Genomic DNA, 13,255 nt, shown 5'->3' with positions numbered 1-13,255 from the left:
AGATTAAGCTACTTTACAGTATATGGCCACGGCACAACTGTGTTTAAGTGTTTGGTTGGTGTACTTAAGAAACCCTGAGCTAAAAGCTCTCAGTAAAATGGTCTGACTCGAAACAAAACTGTAACTGGGCCGTGGGAGGGAACTGTGCGAGCGCACTCACCCACCTCCCCATCACATCGCAGTTTCAGGGTCACACTTCTGTTGTGCCTGCTTCACGCAGTCCTTCCTGATTTCACTTTTCGTGCACATGTAGCCGGACTTGTGCTATCATTCTGTGTCCTATTCCATCACGATTTAAGAAAAGGTTTTGTGCTGATCGGCATCATATTTCCTTTCTCACATTTTCATATAACACTGTGTGTTTACTTATGAAACAATTATAAAGTGTGCTAAAACGTGGCTTTGAAATCCCTAAGGACAGCAACATATTGCATCTTGCTTTGATAACAGAGGAAGTAATAAAAAGAAGCAACCTATACCTGGAAAATTGTATTAGTTGCTAGCAAAAAGGCAATAACTAAAAACTAGTATTAAACCAAAGAATGCATCCACTGTAAAGGGATACATTTGAGATGGAAAAACTGATGTTTTCCCAGAGAAATAAGGGAGAGACCTTTCCGAGAACATGGGAGAATTGGATAACCTTCACTGCAAACAATGAGTATCTCCTCACGCTCTGAATCTACGGACAATAAGGACTTCTAGGAGGGACTTCGTTCCCATGCTTTGGATTGTTTCTTTCCCTTTGTCTTTTGTAAAATATCTTTACTAGTCACAGATCAAGAGTGACGACAATTACTGAAACTTACGGGGCGTTGCACGTTACTACTCCACTGTCAAAGTGACCCTGATTGGACCATAATTATTATGTTGTGTGCACGACACACAAGACCGAACCTGACAAAGGGGAATGACTCAGTCTAAGAGGAAGGTAAGGTGGCATTACTGGCAAAGAGGAGGAATGAGATTTCAAGACAAACCGGCTTTATTATTTCTTCAGAAAACTATTCTGCTTTCTTGCTGTTACATTTATATACAAACATCAACAGGGAATTATCTGTAGCCAATCAGATTTTCAACCAGTCACATGAGCTTATGCTGTTTTGCATACTCGGGTAGTGAAGGAGGAAAGTGAAAGGAGGAGACTAGTCAGACAGCTGACTTTAGCAACATTAGCTAAGTTAAGTTGGTAGCTTACTTACTTAATGTTATCATAAAGAATCTAACTATTTTTATGTGCATTGAAAAATCTGTTTGTGATGAGATTCATTTATATTTAAATCACAATTTGCTTCTGTGTGCCTTCATGAACACTGAGACTGATCTGACCCCAGAGCTGAGGAGAGACACCGCCCGTGTCTTTGTCCTGAGTTGCTCCCCGAGTCTGGTGCGATATCCACCCACAGTGTTTCAGGTGCATCCAGGACATCCTCACAGTAATCTCACAGCCGACGTCAGGAGGTCTTTTCCAGGCCAAAATGTGTGTGTGTGTGAGAGTGTGTATCTGATGCTCACACAAATCCTATTACTTCCAGTTCATAGCCCTTATCGCCGCTCTTTATGACTCCCCTCAAGGATGAAGAGTATTGTGTCGTATATCTGCACGCTGACGTGAACTCGTACAAAATGTCCAGGATATTGCCTGCTCGCTGCACTTTTTCCCTCTCTGCATGAGCTCAGCGAGAGCCGCCTCAGTACCGCGCTCATTGATTCCTGCTAATAGCCTCCATCTCATCAGAAAGGCCGCACAGAAACCCAGAGAGCGGTGAAAGGAGACCGATGCTCATGTTAATTTCTATTAGTGCATGTGTGTATTTTGTTTGGCTGATGAAACTGTAGTTCACGTATACATTATGTAGGTACAACTCACCACCCATTCAGAAACCAAGAGTGGTTTTATTGTTGAACAATAGCTGTAAAAATGTGGTGGCTTTTCTTTTCTCTTTTTCTCTTTTCTGAGTTTGTTTGAGTAGATCACCTCCTGTGGTCAGTGTGTGTGTGTGTGTGTGTGTGTGTGTGTGTGTGTGCAGTGGTGAACGATGTGTTACCTGTATGAGGTAAATAAGAGGTGACAAGTGTCTAAAGCCATTCAACTCTGAAGCTGTTCTTAGGCACAGCATGCTAACAATGACAATGCTGACATGAGGATGTTTAACAGGTATACTCTTCAGCAGCTCAATTAAGTGTGTTGTCATGCAAGCATGGGCTCATATATTGCTGCAGGAATGAGTCCTAAAAACTGGAGTTAGGATTTTTTAGGATGATTTATTCTTTTTTTAAGCGGTAAAACTATGTTTTTTTCAGTGAGTTAGTTCTCGGGCTTGCACACAATATGCCCGTGTTGTGGTTAATGGTGCAGCTGAACTACGTGACCCTGCTTGATCCTCAAGAGGCTTTTCAGATTCATCCTCTGGAGACCATGAATGACACATTTTCAAGGCACTCCAATAGTTGTTGGGATATTTCAGTCAAAGAGGTGGACCACCGGAGGAGCCATGCAGCTACGATGGCAACATTTTTTTCAATAGGCTTACTTCTTAATCACCGCAATTAGGATCAGGGGAGGCCTCCATTCACTAAATACTCTTTTGTTTGACACATTTAAATGAAAGCAAGCCTTTGTAGTTTCATGAGGAAATGGGAAATGAAAGAGGATGTTGGTCTGGAGCTCCAAAACCAAAACCTAGCTGGTATCTCTGCTGCTCTGCCGTCCTCGCCGTACATTCACTGAAGATGCAGTGGACGCACGGGACCGGCTGAGGCTGAGCAATGCTGACACGCTTGGGTGAACCCGCTGGGAATTGGACGCAGTAGACTTGTGTATTAAGGTGACCGTGAGTGATTCAGGTTTTTTGTGCTCAGGGATTTTGTAAAGTCATAAAGCAGCAGCTGAAAAGAGCCGCCGTCAGCTTCGGCTAATAAGATGGCAGAAGCTCAAGGTGATTTCTTGTACAGAGTGGCTTCAGAGCCATGACCAGTTTACAGCTCAATCTATGGAAAACCAAAGAACCATTTTGCTCCTCGTGAACCTTTACATGTTTGTTTTGCGGCATGTTGTTTCCCATCTCTCTCTCTCTCTCTCTCTCTCTCTCTCTCTCTCTCTCTCTCTCTCTCCCCTCATGTCCTGTTATCTCTTATTTACCTTGGACTGCATGTGCCTTCCAGTTCCCATACTACCAACACCATTTAGTACGACAGAAAAAGATGAAGTATGTCCAGATCATAGACTTATGAACCACAATCCCCTGCAGCGAATATACTTGTCATGAAAAAGTAGTATATCCCGGTTTAATGCATACTGCATGCAACATGAAGTACTTTGTAAGGGCAGTATGTACTAAACGTAACAATTAAATGTCTGTGATTTTGAAAGCAGACTGCATATGAAAGATTATAGTCAGTAAATGTTACAATTACCGATGCTCATACTCAAATCTCACTGAAACTAAACTCTTGTCGTCACATCTGCAAGCAGTGGGCTCAATATACTGCAGTCAAAATATCTGATAAGTGTCACGGATAAGAAAGGTGATAATAGTGTTCAGTACTCTGATGGATGTTTCAGTGAACAAACTTCTTGTTGAGCCTGGTGCAGTGTCACAGTTTATGATTTTAAAACACTTAATCTTGCAGAAGTGCTTCTCATAATCAGTCCCTGTGGTGAAAGTTACATTCACTGATGTTATATTTTATCAGCGAGTCTCTTGTTTTAGTTTCATGGAGGTCACACATTCGACAAGCGTGCATTGTGTCGGGGATGTTCCTGGTATGGAGCATGATGATGATGTGTGTGTGTGTGTTTCTGCGTCTGTATGTGTGTGTGACTGCTCGATATGTATCTTTGTGGAAGTAGATGACGATTCAGGAATCAGCAGCTTGCAAAGAAATCGGTGACGTCACTGGGCCGGCTGGAAGAATGCGCCTTTCTTTATGGAGTGTGATGATGAGATGACTTCGCTCATGAGGCGGACTGTGTGGCGCGCTGCATGTCTGCCATGTGTAAAGTCTGAAAAGATCACTTTCATCCTCCAGAAGGGTGAAAAGCTTCCTTAAGGTTGTCTGGGGTCAGCTGATGAAACACCTAATGGAGAGGATTACCGTGATGCTACGTTCATGTAGCAGCAGTTACATAAACAACACCATCTTCATAATGCAACGACAAATAAAATAATTCATATGTTTTTTATCTTTACCTCACAAAAACAGGTCTTGAATATTTGCATTGATGTTGTTATAGCTGGTTATTGTTGGGACATTACATAATTAAATTAAATTACATTGTAACCAAAAATGGAATGAATTTAGGATTAGATATAGAATGAAGGTTAACTGTGCTACTGTATAACTACGCTCTAATGTCTGCATGGATTGATTGATTGACTGATTTATGCATTTACGTCGCAGTCAAAAAACCTCTTGATACAGTAATCGAGCCTCTCGTGAATTGTTATTAATATCTTATCACATACAGATGGGTGAAAAATGAGTGAGTGAGGGATAAAACCAAAATAGCAATAACATCCAGTAATCGTATCAATTGTGTCATGTATAAAAGAAGCTGTGTTGCTGTGTTGATGTGGCATACATCAAGAGAACGATACAGACCTGACTGCCTGATCCTGAACGATCCTCTTTCTCCTGTGATGAAACATTTCTATAATGATGGGAATGGTCACGGACTGGTTTGTGTGAGAATGATGTGAATCATATGGATTTCATAGTCACCAGATGTCTTACTTCATATATTCATTTAAACCTTTGAATGACTCCTTTGCTGCCCCCTCGCCATGCTGCGACTCTTTCTCTGAATCATCTCCAGTATCGCCAGTGTTATCCTCCGCATGGTCTAAATTATAATCTATTCTTAGTATGTTTTCCAGCTGGTTAAACCATCTACAAAACAGCTGTCTCATATGGAGCCCGTGAATCACACGACCCAGTGGATGAGTGTGTCCTTTGGCATTATAACCCAATATTACACATTAGTGAGAGAAAGGCTGGACTTTAATTTATTCCCCAAAAGGTAATCCATCAATTGTGAAATGTTGTGTTTTTTTTCTTCTCATAACCACAATGTAGTGTCTTGTTTTGAAATATGAATAAACAGGTGATTCGTTTACATGGGCTGTTGACTACCTGGTGTTCTCCATTCTGTGCTGCTGTTTTGATTTTGCGATGGTAAACACGGAGCCGGTCACAGATGGCGGCTTACTTTGCCTACCTGTTGAATTCTTCATGACCTGACGCTGACTTTGGTAACATGATGCAATCCAGCTGTCACGGGTTTTAGCCCTGCCAGACCTCTGGTGGAAAGTTGAGGCATATTGGTTTTCACTGTGTCACAGAGACGCACGTTGTCAGCCAATGGGAATCGCCCAGAGCTGGCGTGAATGGGGCGAATCAAAGATTTGATGTTGCTCCTCAGTGGTGGACCCACGCTTGGCTGAGGGGCAGGGGGGAACAATAATAATAATAAAGGTATGTAGAACATCCTAGAGGGAAATGCATCACGTGTTTCCGTGTAAGGGCACCCATTATTGTGCTGCATCTTGTCTTCCCCACTGGGAGAAGAAGGCGCTTCATCATGCTTTCTCCTCTTTTGCTCTGTTTCTTTCAAACATCGGAGCACCAAACTAAGTTAACAATTATCTCTGTACATAACAAGTGATGGAGAAGTATTTTATTACTTTTGAGACGGCATTAATTAAGGGACAAGTGATGTATGGAAGTAGAGAAAAGGCAGTAAAACACTGGAAACTTTGAACTCTCAGGTCTGGCAACCAAAAAGACCTTTGTGCATCACGGACGTTATAGAATCCCACATAAAGAGGTAACATCCTGCGACTGTTATCCAATCCTATGATGTAAGTATATTTAGATTAACTATTTATAACATCATAAACTCCTTAACTTACAGACCTCGCATGTGTGCTATTGTCTTGAAAAAGCTCCGTTTTCACCCAGGGGAATTTCATGTGCTGTCTGGAAAAACAAAAAGAAAAAAAAGCCTGTGTGATATGATAGGCAATGTGCAGCTCAAACCTGCTCTGATAAAACAAAAGAAAACAAGCCAGCGGTGAGGCAACAGTGACGTTCACCCTGACAGCCTTGATTCAGTTTTGTGTTTTACTTTCACGAGAAGACAAGAGTCAGATGGGAGCGCGAGGCCATGAGAAGTGCTGATGGCTGGATTTCAGATGGCCGATATAAGAATGGAAACACTAGATGGTGATTGATGCTATCTGCATCCCACCATGTTGTGTCTTGTCTGAGTCAAAGTGTTCTAGTTTTTTTTTTTGTTTTACTCTGGGTTACTCAAGGATAGGTTTTCTCTCACCCAGGGGATTTTTTGTGGCCTTTTGTTTCCAATCTGTCCTCTTTTCTGTTGTAGAACAACCAACCACAGAGCCGTAGATACGACATCCTGCCACCCCGTGTACCAGACAGTAGGTGCAGCTGTTGGCACAGGTCGTGTCCTGGGCGCTCTCATCTTTTGCTACAGCTCTGCTGCTGCCGAGACTTGTGTGTCCCCCGTGCGCTTATCACTCTGTGAGCTGTGGTTATCTTATTACAGGGCCAAGGACCAACAATGGTGCCAATCTTTCAAACACTGAGGCCAGTAATGCGGTGGTGTTTTATCTTGAGTTTTTGTACATTTTTTATTAACTTTCTGCATGTCGCTCGATTCTTCTCTGTTTATTTGTAGTATTCGTATTTCCTTCATTAAATTCCGAACAAACTATAAAACACAGAAATATCAATAGTTTTCTGGACGCAGGTTGACTCCACAGGCTGTAATAACGACGTGGACGTGGGCTGCCTGTTTTAAAGCCTCGAGTTTGTCGTTTAACCCGTCGCCATGTTGGTTTTTGGCCCTCAGTACAACTGAACTCCGAATAGTTAAGCAACCGAAATGTTACAATAACTTTCATGAACTGAAAACACACTGTGAAAGGCTTAAAGTTCTAAGACGCAAACACGGACAACTCCAAGATCAGACAACGTGGTGGTGACCTGTCAATCACTGTGTAGCCCCGCCCTAAAGCACACCCTGCTTTATGGTCTGTTTGACTCTAAATGGACCATAATTTACTAAATGAACATCATGCTGTATTGAAGAAGACTTGAAACTAGAGATTTAGACCATAAACTCATGTTTACAATGTTTACTGAGGTAATAAATCAAGAGAGAAGTAGAGTCATTTTCTCATAGACTTCTATACAACCAGAGGAGTCGCCCCCTGGTGGCCATTAGAGAGAATTTAAGTTCCTGATATTAAACGGTACTGAGCCAGTTTCTCTATAATGCTACACTGTCATTATTGCTGTTGTACGTTTGATCTCAATAATTACTCTCGTAGTGGCAGTACCAGCCACAACGCCAAACAGTGCCAGGGGCGTGGTCGGGGGGGCGGGGGCTTTGCCCAATTATATTTCCGGCACCCTTGCTCGAACCACACCCATCCTCGAGCTTGGTCTTCATTTCACAGCAACCACAATGGTAGCGTTTCATGACTCCCTCTTGCACGGTTGCAAAGCTATTGCGGTGATACAATCTGTCCACAAACAGACATATGAGCAACTGGTGACTCACACAGAGACGCTCAAGACAAAACCAGCCTCGCTGTCGTGGCTGGTGATGACCCAAATCCTATGATCCCATTGGTGGTACAGGAAGTACGACTGCATGGTAGTTTATTCGCTACTATGATTACAAAATACTATGGTACCTCCACGCATTCAAAGCCTTAAAGTGGGCGTTGTGGGTAATATAAAAAACGTTTTCATACCAGTGTGTTAACGAGGTGCATCACAGTGGTGCAGTGATTAGTGGTGTGAATTGGCCGGGGCCTTTCTGTATGAAGTTTGCTTTGCAACAGTTTCCTCACTCAGTCCAAAAGTATGCAGGTTCACTACATTTGGGACTCTATAGAGCTGCAGGGTTGACTCATTTTTGTAGGCCGACCCCGGAAGTTATCAAAACTTAAGACGGACTGGTGATCGGCTTGATGATATTTAGTTGTCTCATTTGGCCAATGGTTAGCAACCGTCTTTTTTAAGACACATAAAAGCTTCAAAATTTACAAATTGGGTATTTACTGACGTATTATGTGCCGTGGAATAAAACGTTACAATGGCTCCCGTCCCCTACTGACCTGAAAAGGAAAAACAGGTAAAGATAATGGATGGCTGCACTTGTTAATGATATATGTAATAAATGATTCAAAATCAAATGTTAAAAGATTCAACTCACAGTCAAGATACTTGGTTTTTCAGGACAACGTTCTAGAATTTGCAAACTTGCTCCGACAGATTTTGGGTCCAATTTGAATATCAGTCATTTAGACAGAAGAAGTGTGAGCCACAAAATCCTGATAAGAGAATTTTATGATTATACCAAGGAACAACGAACTATAATTTTGAATTGAACAGCCCTACAGCCACTCGCACACAATGTTTTAGGTCGTGACATCAGAGTCCATTCACCGCACACACACACACACACACACACACACACACACACACGTGCACATGGGCTCCTTTTCAACAACATAATGGCAGCAATGTGGCTCCGGCTCACCTCTGGCATTCGCTGGCTGGAGGTGGCGATGCTTTTTTTTTCAAAGAGGGGATTAACTGCGGAAAACCCTCCTCTCCTCTCTCGCTAGGAACTGTCCTGTGACACGAGGCCAAGAACAAGTCATGGGACCCGACAGAGTACATCACGGCACTAACTCCAGACCGGGGCCATGTGCTCTCTTTATGGATAGTTTTATCCCTCTTAGGCACCGGGGTGGGTGAGTTATGTCAGTATGTGTGACAGCAAAGTCAGAGATTTAAAAGTTTGGAGAATCCATCCATTTGCAAACAGGTGAAACCCACTCCACTGTTTGTTATAGTCATACTTTAATCTCGAGACTGTATTAACCCCCCACACACTGTATTTACCTTTTCACAACCAACATGGTTAACTAATAAGTTGTTGGTAATCAAGCTACAATCAAGGCTCTTAGTTCCTGAAGAGTTGCCAACAACCACCTTACAATGCCATGTTAAATGTCCTGTTAATGAAGAAAAGTGGAACTAAATCTCCCGCACACTGTCACGCTTATGACTTGTGTATTTATTCATGACTTTTTGGTCGACACTGAAAATACAGAGTAAGCAGCCTCGGCGCTGCGCTCTTGTGAATGGCTGCACTGTTCCTGAGTCAATAGTTCCTCTGCCTTCACAAAGATAGACATCTTACATACTTCATATTACTACAAACAGGGACCAGAGCTTCATCTCGAAAGGAAATAAAAACACCATCATTGAATGTAGTTTTCATCCATTCTACAGGTTTTGTTAAAAGAGCTAATTTTGTATTCAATAGTTTGCTGGTTTGTCTGATGAGCCGTTCTGCCTACATACAGCAGGGGATGTATTTACATAGTAAACTGTGGTTCAGCACAAATACTGAGTTTAGCTTGTGATGTTCTGTACGCAGCAGGGTTCAACATTACGTTGGTCAGAAATCTACTTCCCTGAAGTAAATTACAAATAGTGGTTACCAAATAACAAAGACTAAAGCTAATTGTCATGTTTTATCTGCCTTCTTCTCAAACTCGTGGCGGACTGCGCAACATATAGTAAGAGTGTTGCCCACATCCTCTTTCCCACCAGCCAAATAAAAAGTGCATTGCTAGATTTACTAGCCCGACCGGGCTTTTTACTTGCCCCCGGAAAGTGGGAAATCCTGTATCTACATACATATAAAGTCTTCCATCCCTCATTTGAGGACACAAAAGAGCTCACAGTTCATCTTGCCCCTGGTTATCACTGTTACCATTGAGAGCCCTGTAGGCAAATTCTGTTCTCAGCATGTGACTGTTAGACATTTGCAAAAGAAGACGTGTGCAAATGTGCGGATAAGACCTTGAAAACGTTGCATAAACCTTGCATTGCCACACACAGATTTTACAAAACAAATAAGAAGAAGTGTGTAAATGCTGAGTAAAAAGTCGTAGACCTTTTCACGGTAAGTGAACCTGCAGCAGGCTACTCACAGGGGGGGGGGGTCCAGTAATCCCACAGTCATTTGAAGCAGATTTAGACGTACTAAGGTCACACTGGCAGTGTAATGGTCACTTTGAAAGGCAATCCAAATCTGTGGTCAAGTCCAACTGATTCACAGCCGTTGTCACATCACACTGCTGGAGAGATAATCTCGGTTAGGAGGGTGTTGAGGCTGAACCGGTTGAACTTCACAAATTTAAGACAATGTTGTGCAGGTATAGCATCTGTGAAGAATATTAGTTGTGCAGTAGAAATTGATTTGACAGAAGATAACTACAAGAATGCAACATAAAAGCGATTAGGCTTATAGAAGCATTCGTGCAGGATTAGCTGGCTTGAATATTTCCTCTCTCAGCATCCAGCTAATATGTTTCAACCACCATCAGGTCAACATACAAATTGCCTTACTCTCAGAAGCCTATAATCTGGCTCAGTGCATTGAGAACAATCATCCATTTCCCAGCACTGGGGTCTGTACTGTCAGCTTGAGTTAATGCATGGATAATATCTTATCTCTGGATGGTATTTTCATTTTAGGTTCCAGTGATGGATAATGACCAAATGTAGTGTTTTACAACCACATTTAACAGCACAAAAGCACAATTTAGTAATTATTATAATGCGTTGTTAACGTGGATGGATTATTTAACAGGTCTAGTGGGTACAAGCCCAGGGGCCCCCTAACTTCTGTTTAAGTTATTGCTTACATTTCTTGTCGGGAAGTCACGCAGAGACGTAAAACTAGCGAAAAGTGATGCAAAACCACCACAGTGACAAACACAAAATGACCACAAAAAGACACAAAACAACTACAAAGAGATGCAAAACAACTACAAAAAGACACAAAATTACCAGAAAGAGCCTTACAACAATTAGAAAGACATGTGAAACGACCAAACATATGTCTCTTTGAATCTCTGGGTCTTGTTCCTATGTAGAAGGGGTGGCGGGGCCCTTTACATGTTTGTGTTCAGGGGCCCTTTGTCTCATAATCCGCTTTTATGATTGTTAATATCTTGTAATTGATAAACCTGTTCATTGAAAACGGGCAGTGAGAGAAAGTTAAAGGGCAGCTCAGAGTGGTGGTGATTCTTTTCCTCCAATCCCTTCTTTCGCCAAAGCCCCCAGATGGAAATGATAGGCTTGATGGTCCCCAACGGCTGCCAAGATAATGGCTACAGACGAGTAACAGAAAACCCTTGACAGTGTAAACACACGGCCGCTATCCAAACCGCTGCTGCGTTTGGGCCGGAGCCGCCATTGACTGGCGTAATCTGCTGTATTAATCTGCAGCTTGGCCCTGTCTGGTTGCTGTCTGGGTTCCGTGCACTTGGACAAAGGCGACGGACACCTTGCCCACTGACAAAGGGCCTGGCCCTAATCGGAGTGGACAAGGCTTGCTGATGGAGCCTTTTTGAGCAATTGAACTTGGTCAATGAATCTTAGAGGACCTAATGAAACATAAGGGACGGGCAGTTTGACTCCAACAGCGGGGGCAGCACCAACGTGTCCTGCTTGTGGCCGTCAGCCGTCAGAACTGAAGTTGTGCTCTGACCCACGACGACCTCTATGAAAGCACGTCTGTGTCGGATTCTGATGGCGTTGACCCCGCGGGCCACATAGGTGTTGTATATGTGGTCGCTTTCATTGTCGTTGTGGAATTCAGTTTTGGCCTTTGAAGGAAAATGTAGTCTGATGTGGCGCCATTCTGTTGTTTTGTTTTTGTCCTGGAAAGTCACACAGAGGAGAACAGACTTCAGTGTGTCTCCGGCGCAAACAGTTTGGGACGGAGGACCTGCTGTTCTTCTTTGATAGTTCGAGGAAGGAGACTGGGTTCCTTTTAGAAAGCCCCTCGGGAATGTGTATGGGAAAACCTGTGTGGGCCAATCTGGAATCTCAAAGAGAAGGAGTACAGCACGAGTGCAGGGACTTCACTGCGGGAGAGAGGAACTGGTCTTTGTGATCAGAAATGCAGTGGAAAAAGTGTGCATTGTTCACAGCCTGACATATTTTTTGATCTTCTGGTCCTGTGATTCACCTACAAGGTCTTAGGCTCGCTGACCCCTTCTAGCCGGATGCCCAAGTCCATGACACTGCATTTCATTTACACCGAGCAGTGCTGCAACCAAACAGCTTTGCTGTTCTCAGATTGCTTATTGGGCCAAAGCGTAACAAGTTGGCAAGTGTGGAAAGTCAAAAAAACGTTGGAGCGTAAAGACATTCCATCTTTTCATTTGTAAAGATCGGACTGTTACTGTGTGTGTGATCAATTGGTCAATTAAGGATGTGAACCTAAAAACTACAGAACTAAACAACAATACAGAAAACAATTCAACAATACTGACTGTATAATATAAATGTGAAATATCAATATAGCAGAGGTCTTCATGGACGGACCTGCATCTAATCTTCCTGAAGTTTATAATGAGAAACATTATTGTGGAAGGTGATCATTGTTCTCATCTTATCTCTCCCCAGAATCTTGAGACAGACTTCTGATGCAACACAAGTGGCTCCTCTGTCCTTTATTTATTCCTCTGAACTTTAGTTTAACGTCTAGACTCTCATTTCATTAAACTATACATAATCCCTACATTTTTTTTTAACTTAATTATTCAGTTTTATTTTATTTATTTATTTCCTTCCTTTCATTTACTTTTTTCTCACCTTGTTTAAGTATCTTTGTTGGTATGTGAGTAATATATGCTTCTCCCTTTTTCTATTTGTTAAAATAATCAATAAAGAATCAAGTAAAACCAAAAAGCAGAGGTCTATTTAAATGATGATTAAAATAAATATTAATAAAACTGAAATAAATTAATGTAAATAATAATAGGGATCAATACTAATAAAAATGTCACTTCAAGAAATATTAACCTTTTGCTAAATGTTAGTTTCAAGAACAGGGGAAGAGTCTTTCCTTTTGCCTTTTGCACAGTTTGTCCCTCGCGAGGCTCCATAGTTCATCGCAGCGTCGTTTCCATGGAGAACAAACTATCTACTTGACGCGAATGGACCTTTTGGACTTGTTCCGCTTTTCTAGCACATGTTACATTAAACTGCATGTTTTACAGATGAACGGCAACTCTCTGCGTTGCCCATAATAACAGCGACGTGAGGGGACTTTGTGACGACGTTATGGTGGTGAATACATGTCAAAGTGAAATGCCTCTGAACGAGTTGCCGACGTTTTAAA

This window comes from Pholis gunnellus, assembly GCF_910591455.1.
Source record: "Pholis gunnellus genome assembly, chromosome: 7".
Classification (NCBI taxonomy): Eukaryota; Metazoa; Chordata; class Actinopteri; order Perciformes; family Pholidae; genus Pholis; species Pholis gunnellus.
This window is presented reverse-complemented; position numbering follows the sequence as displayed.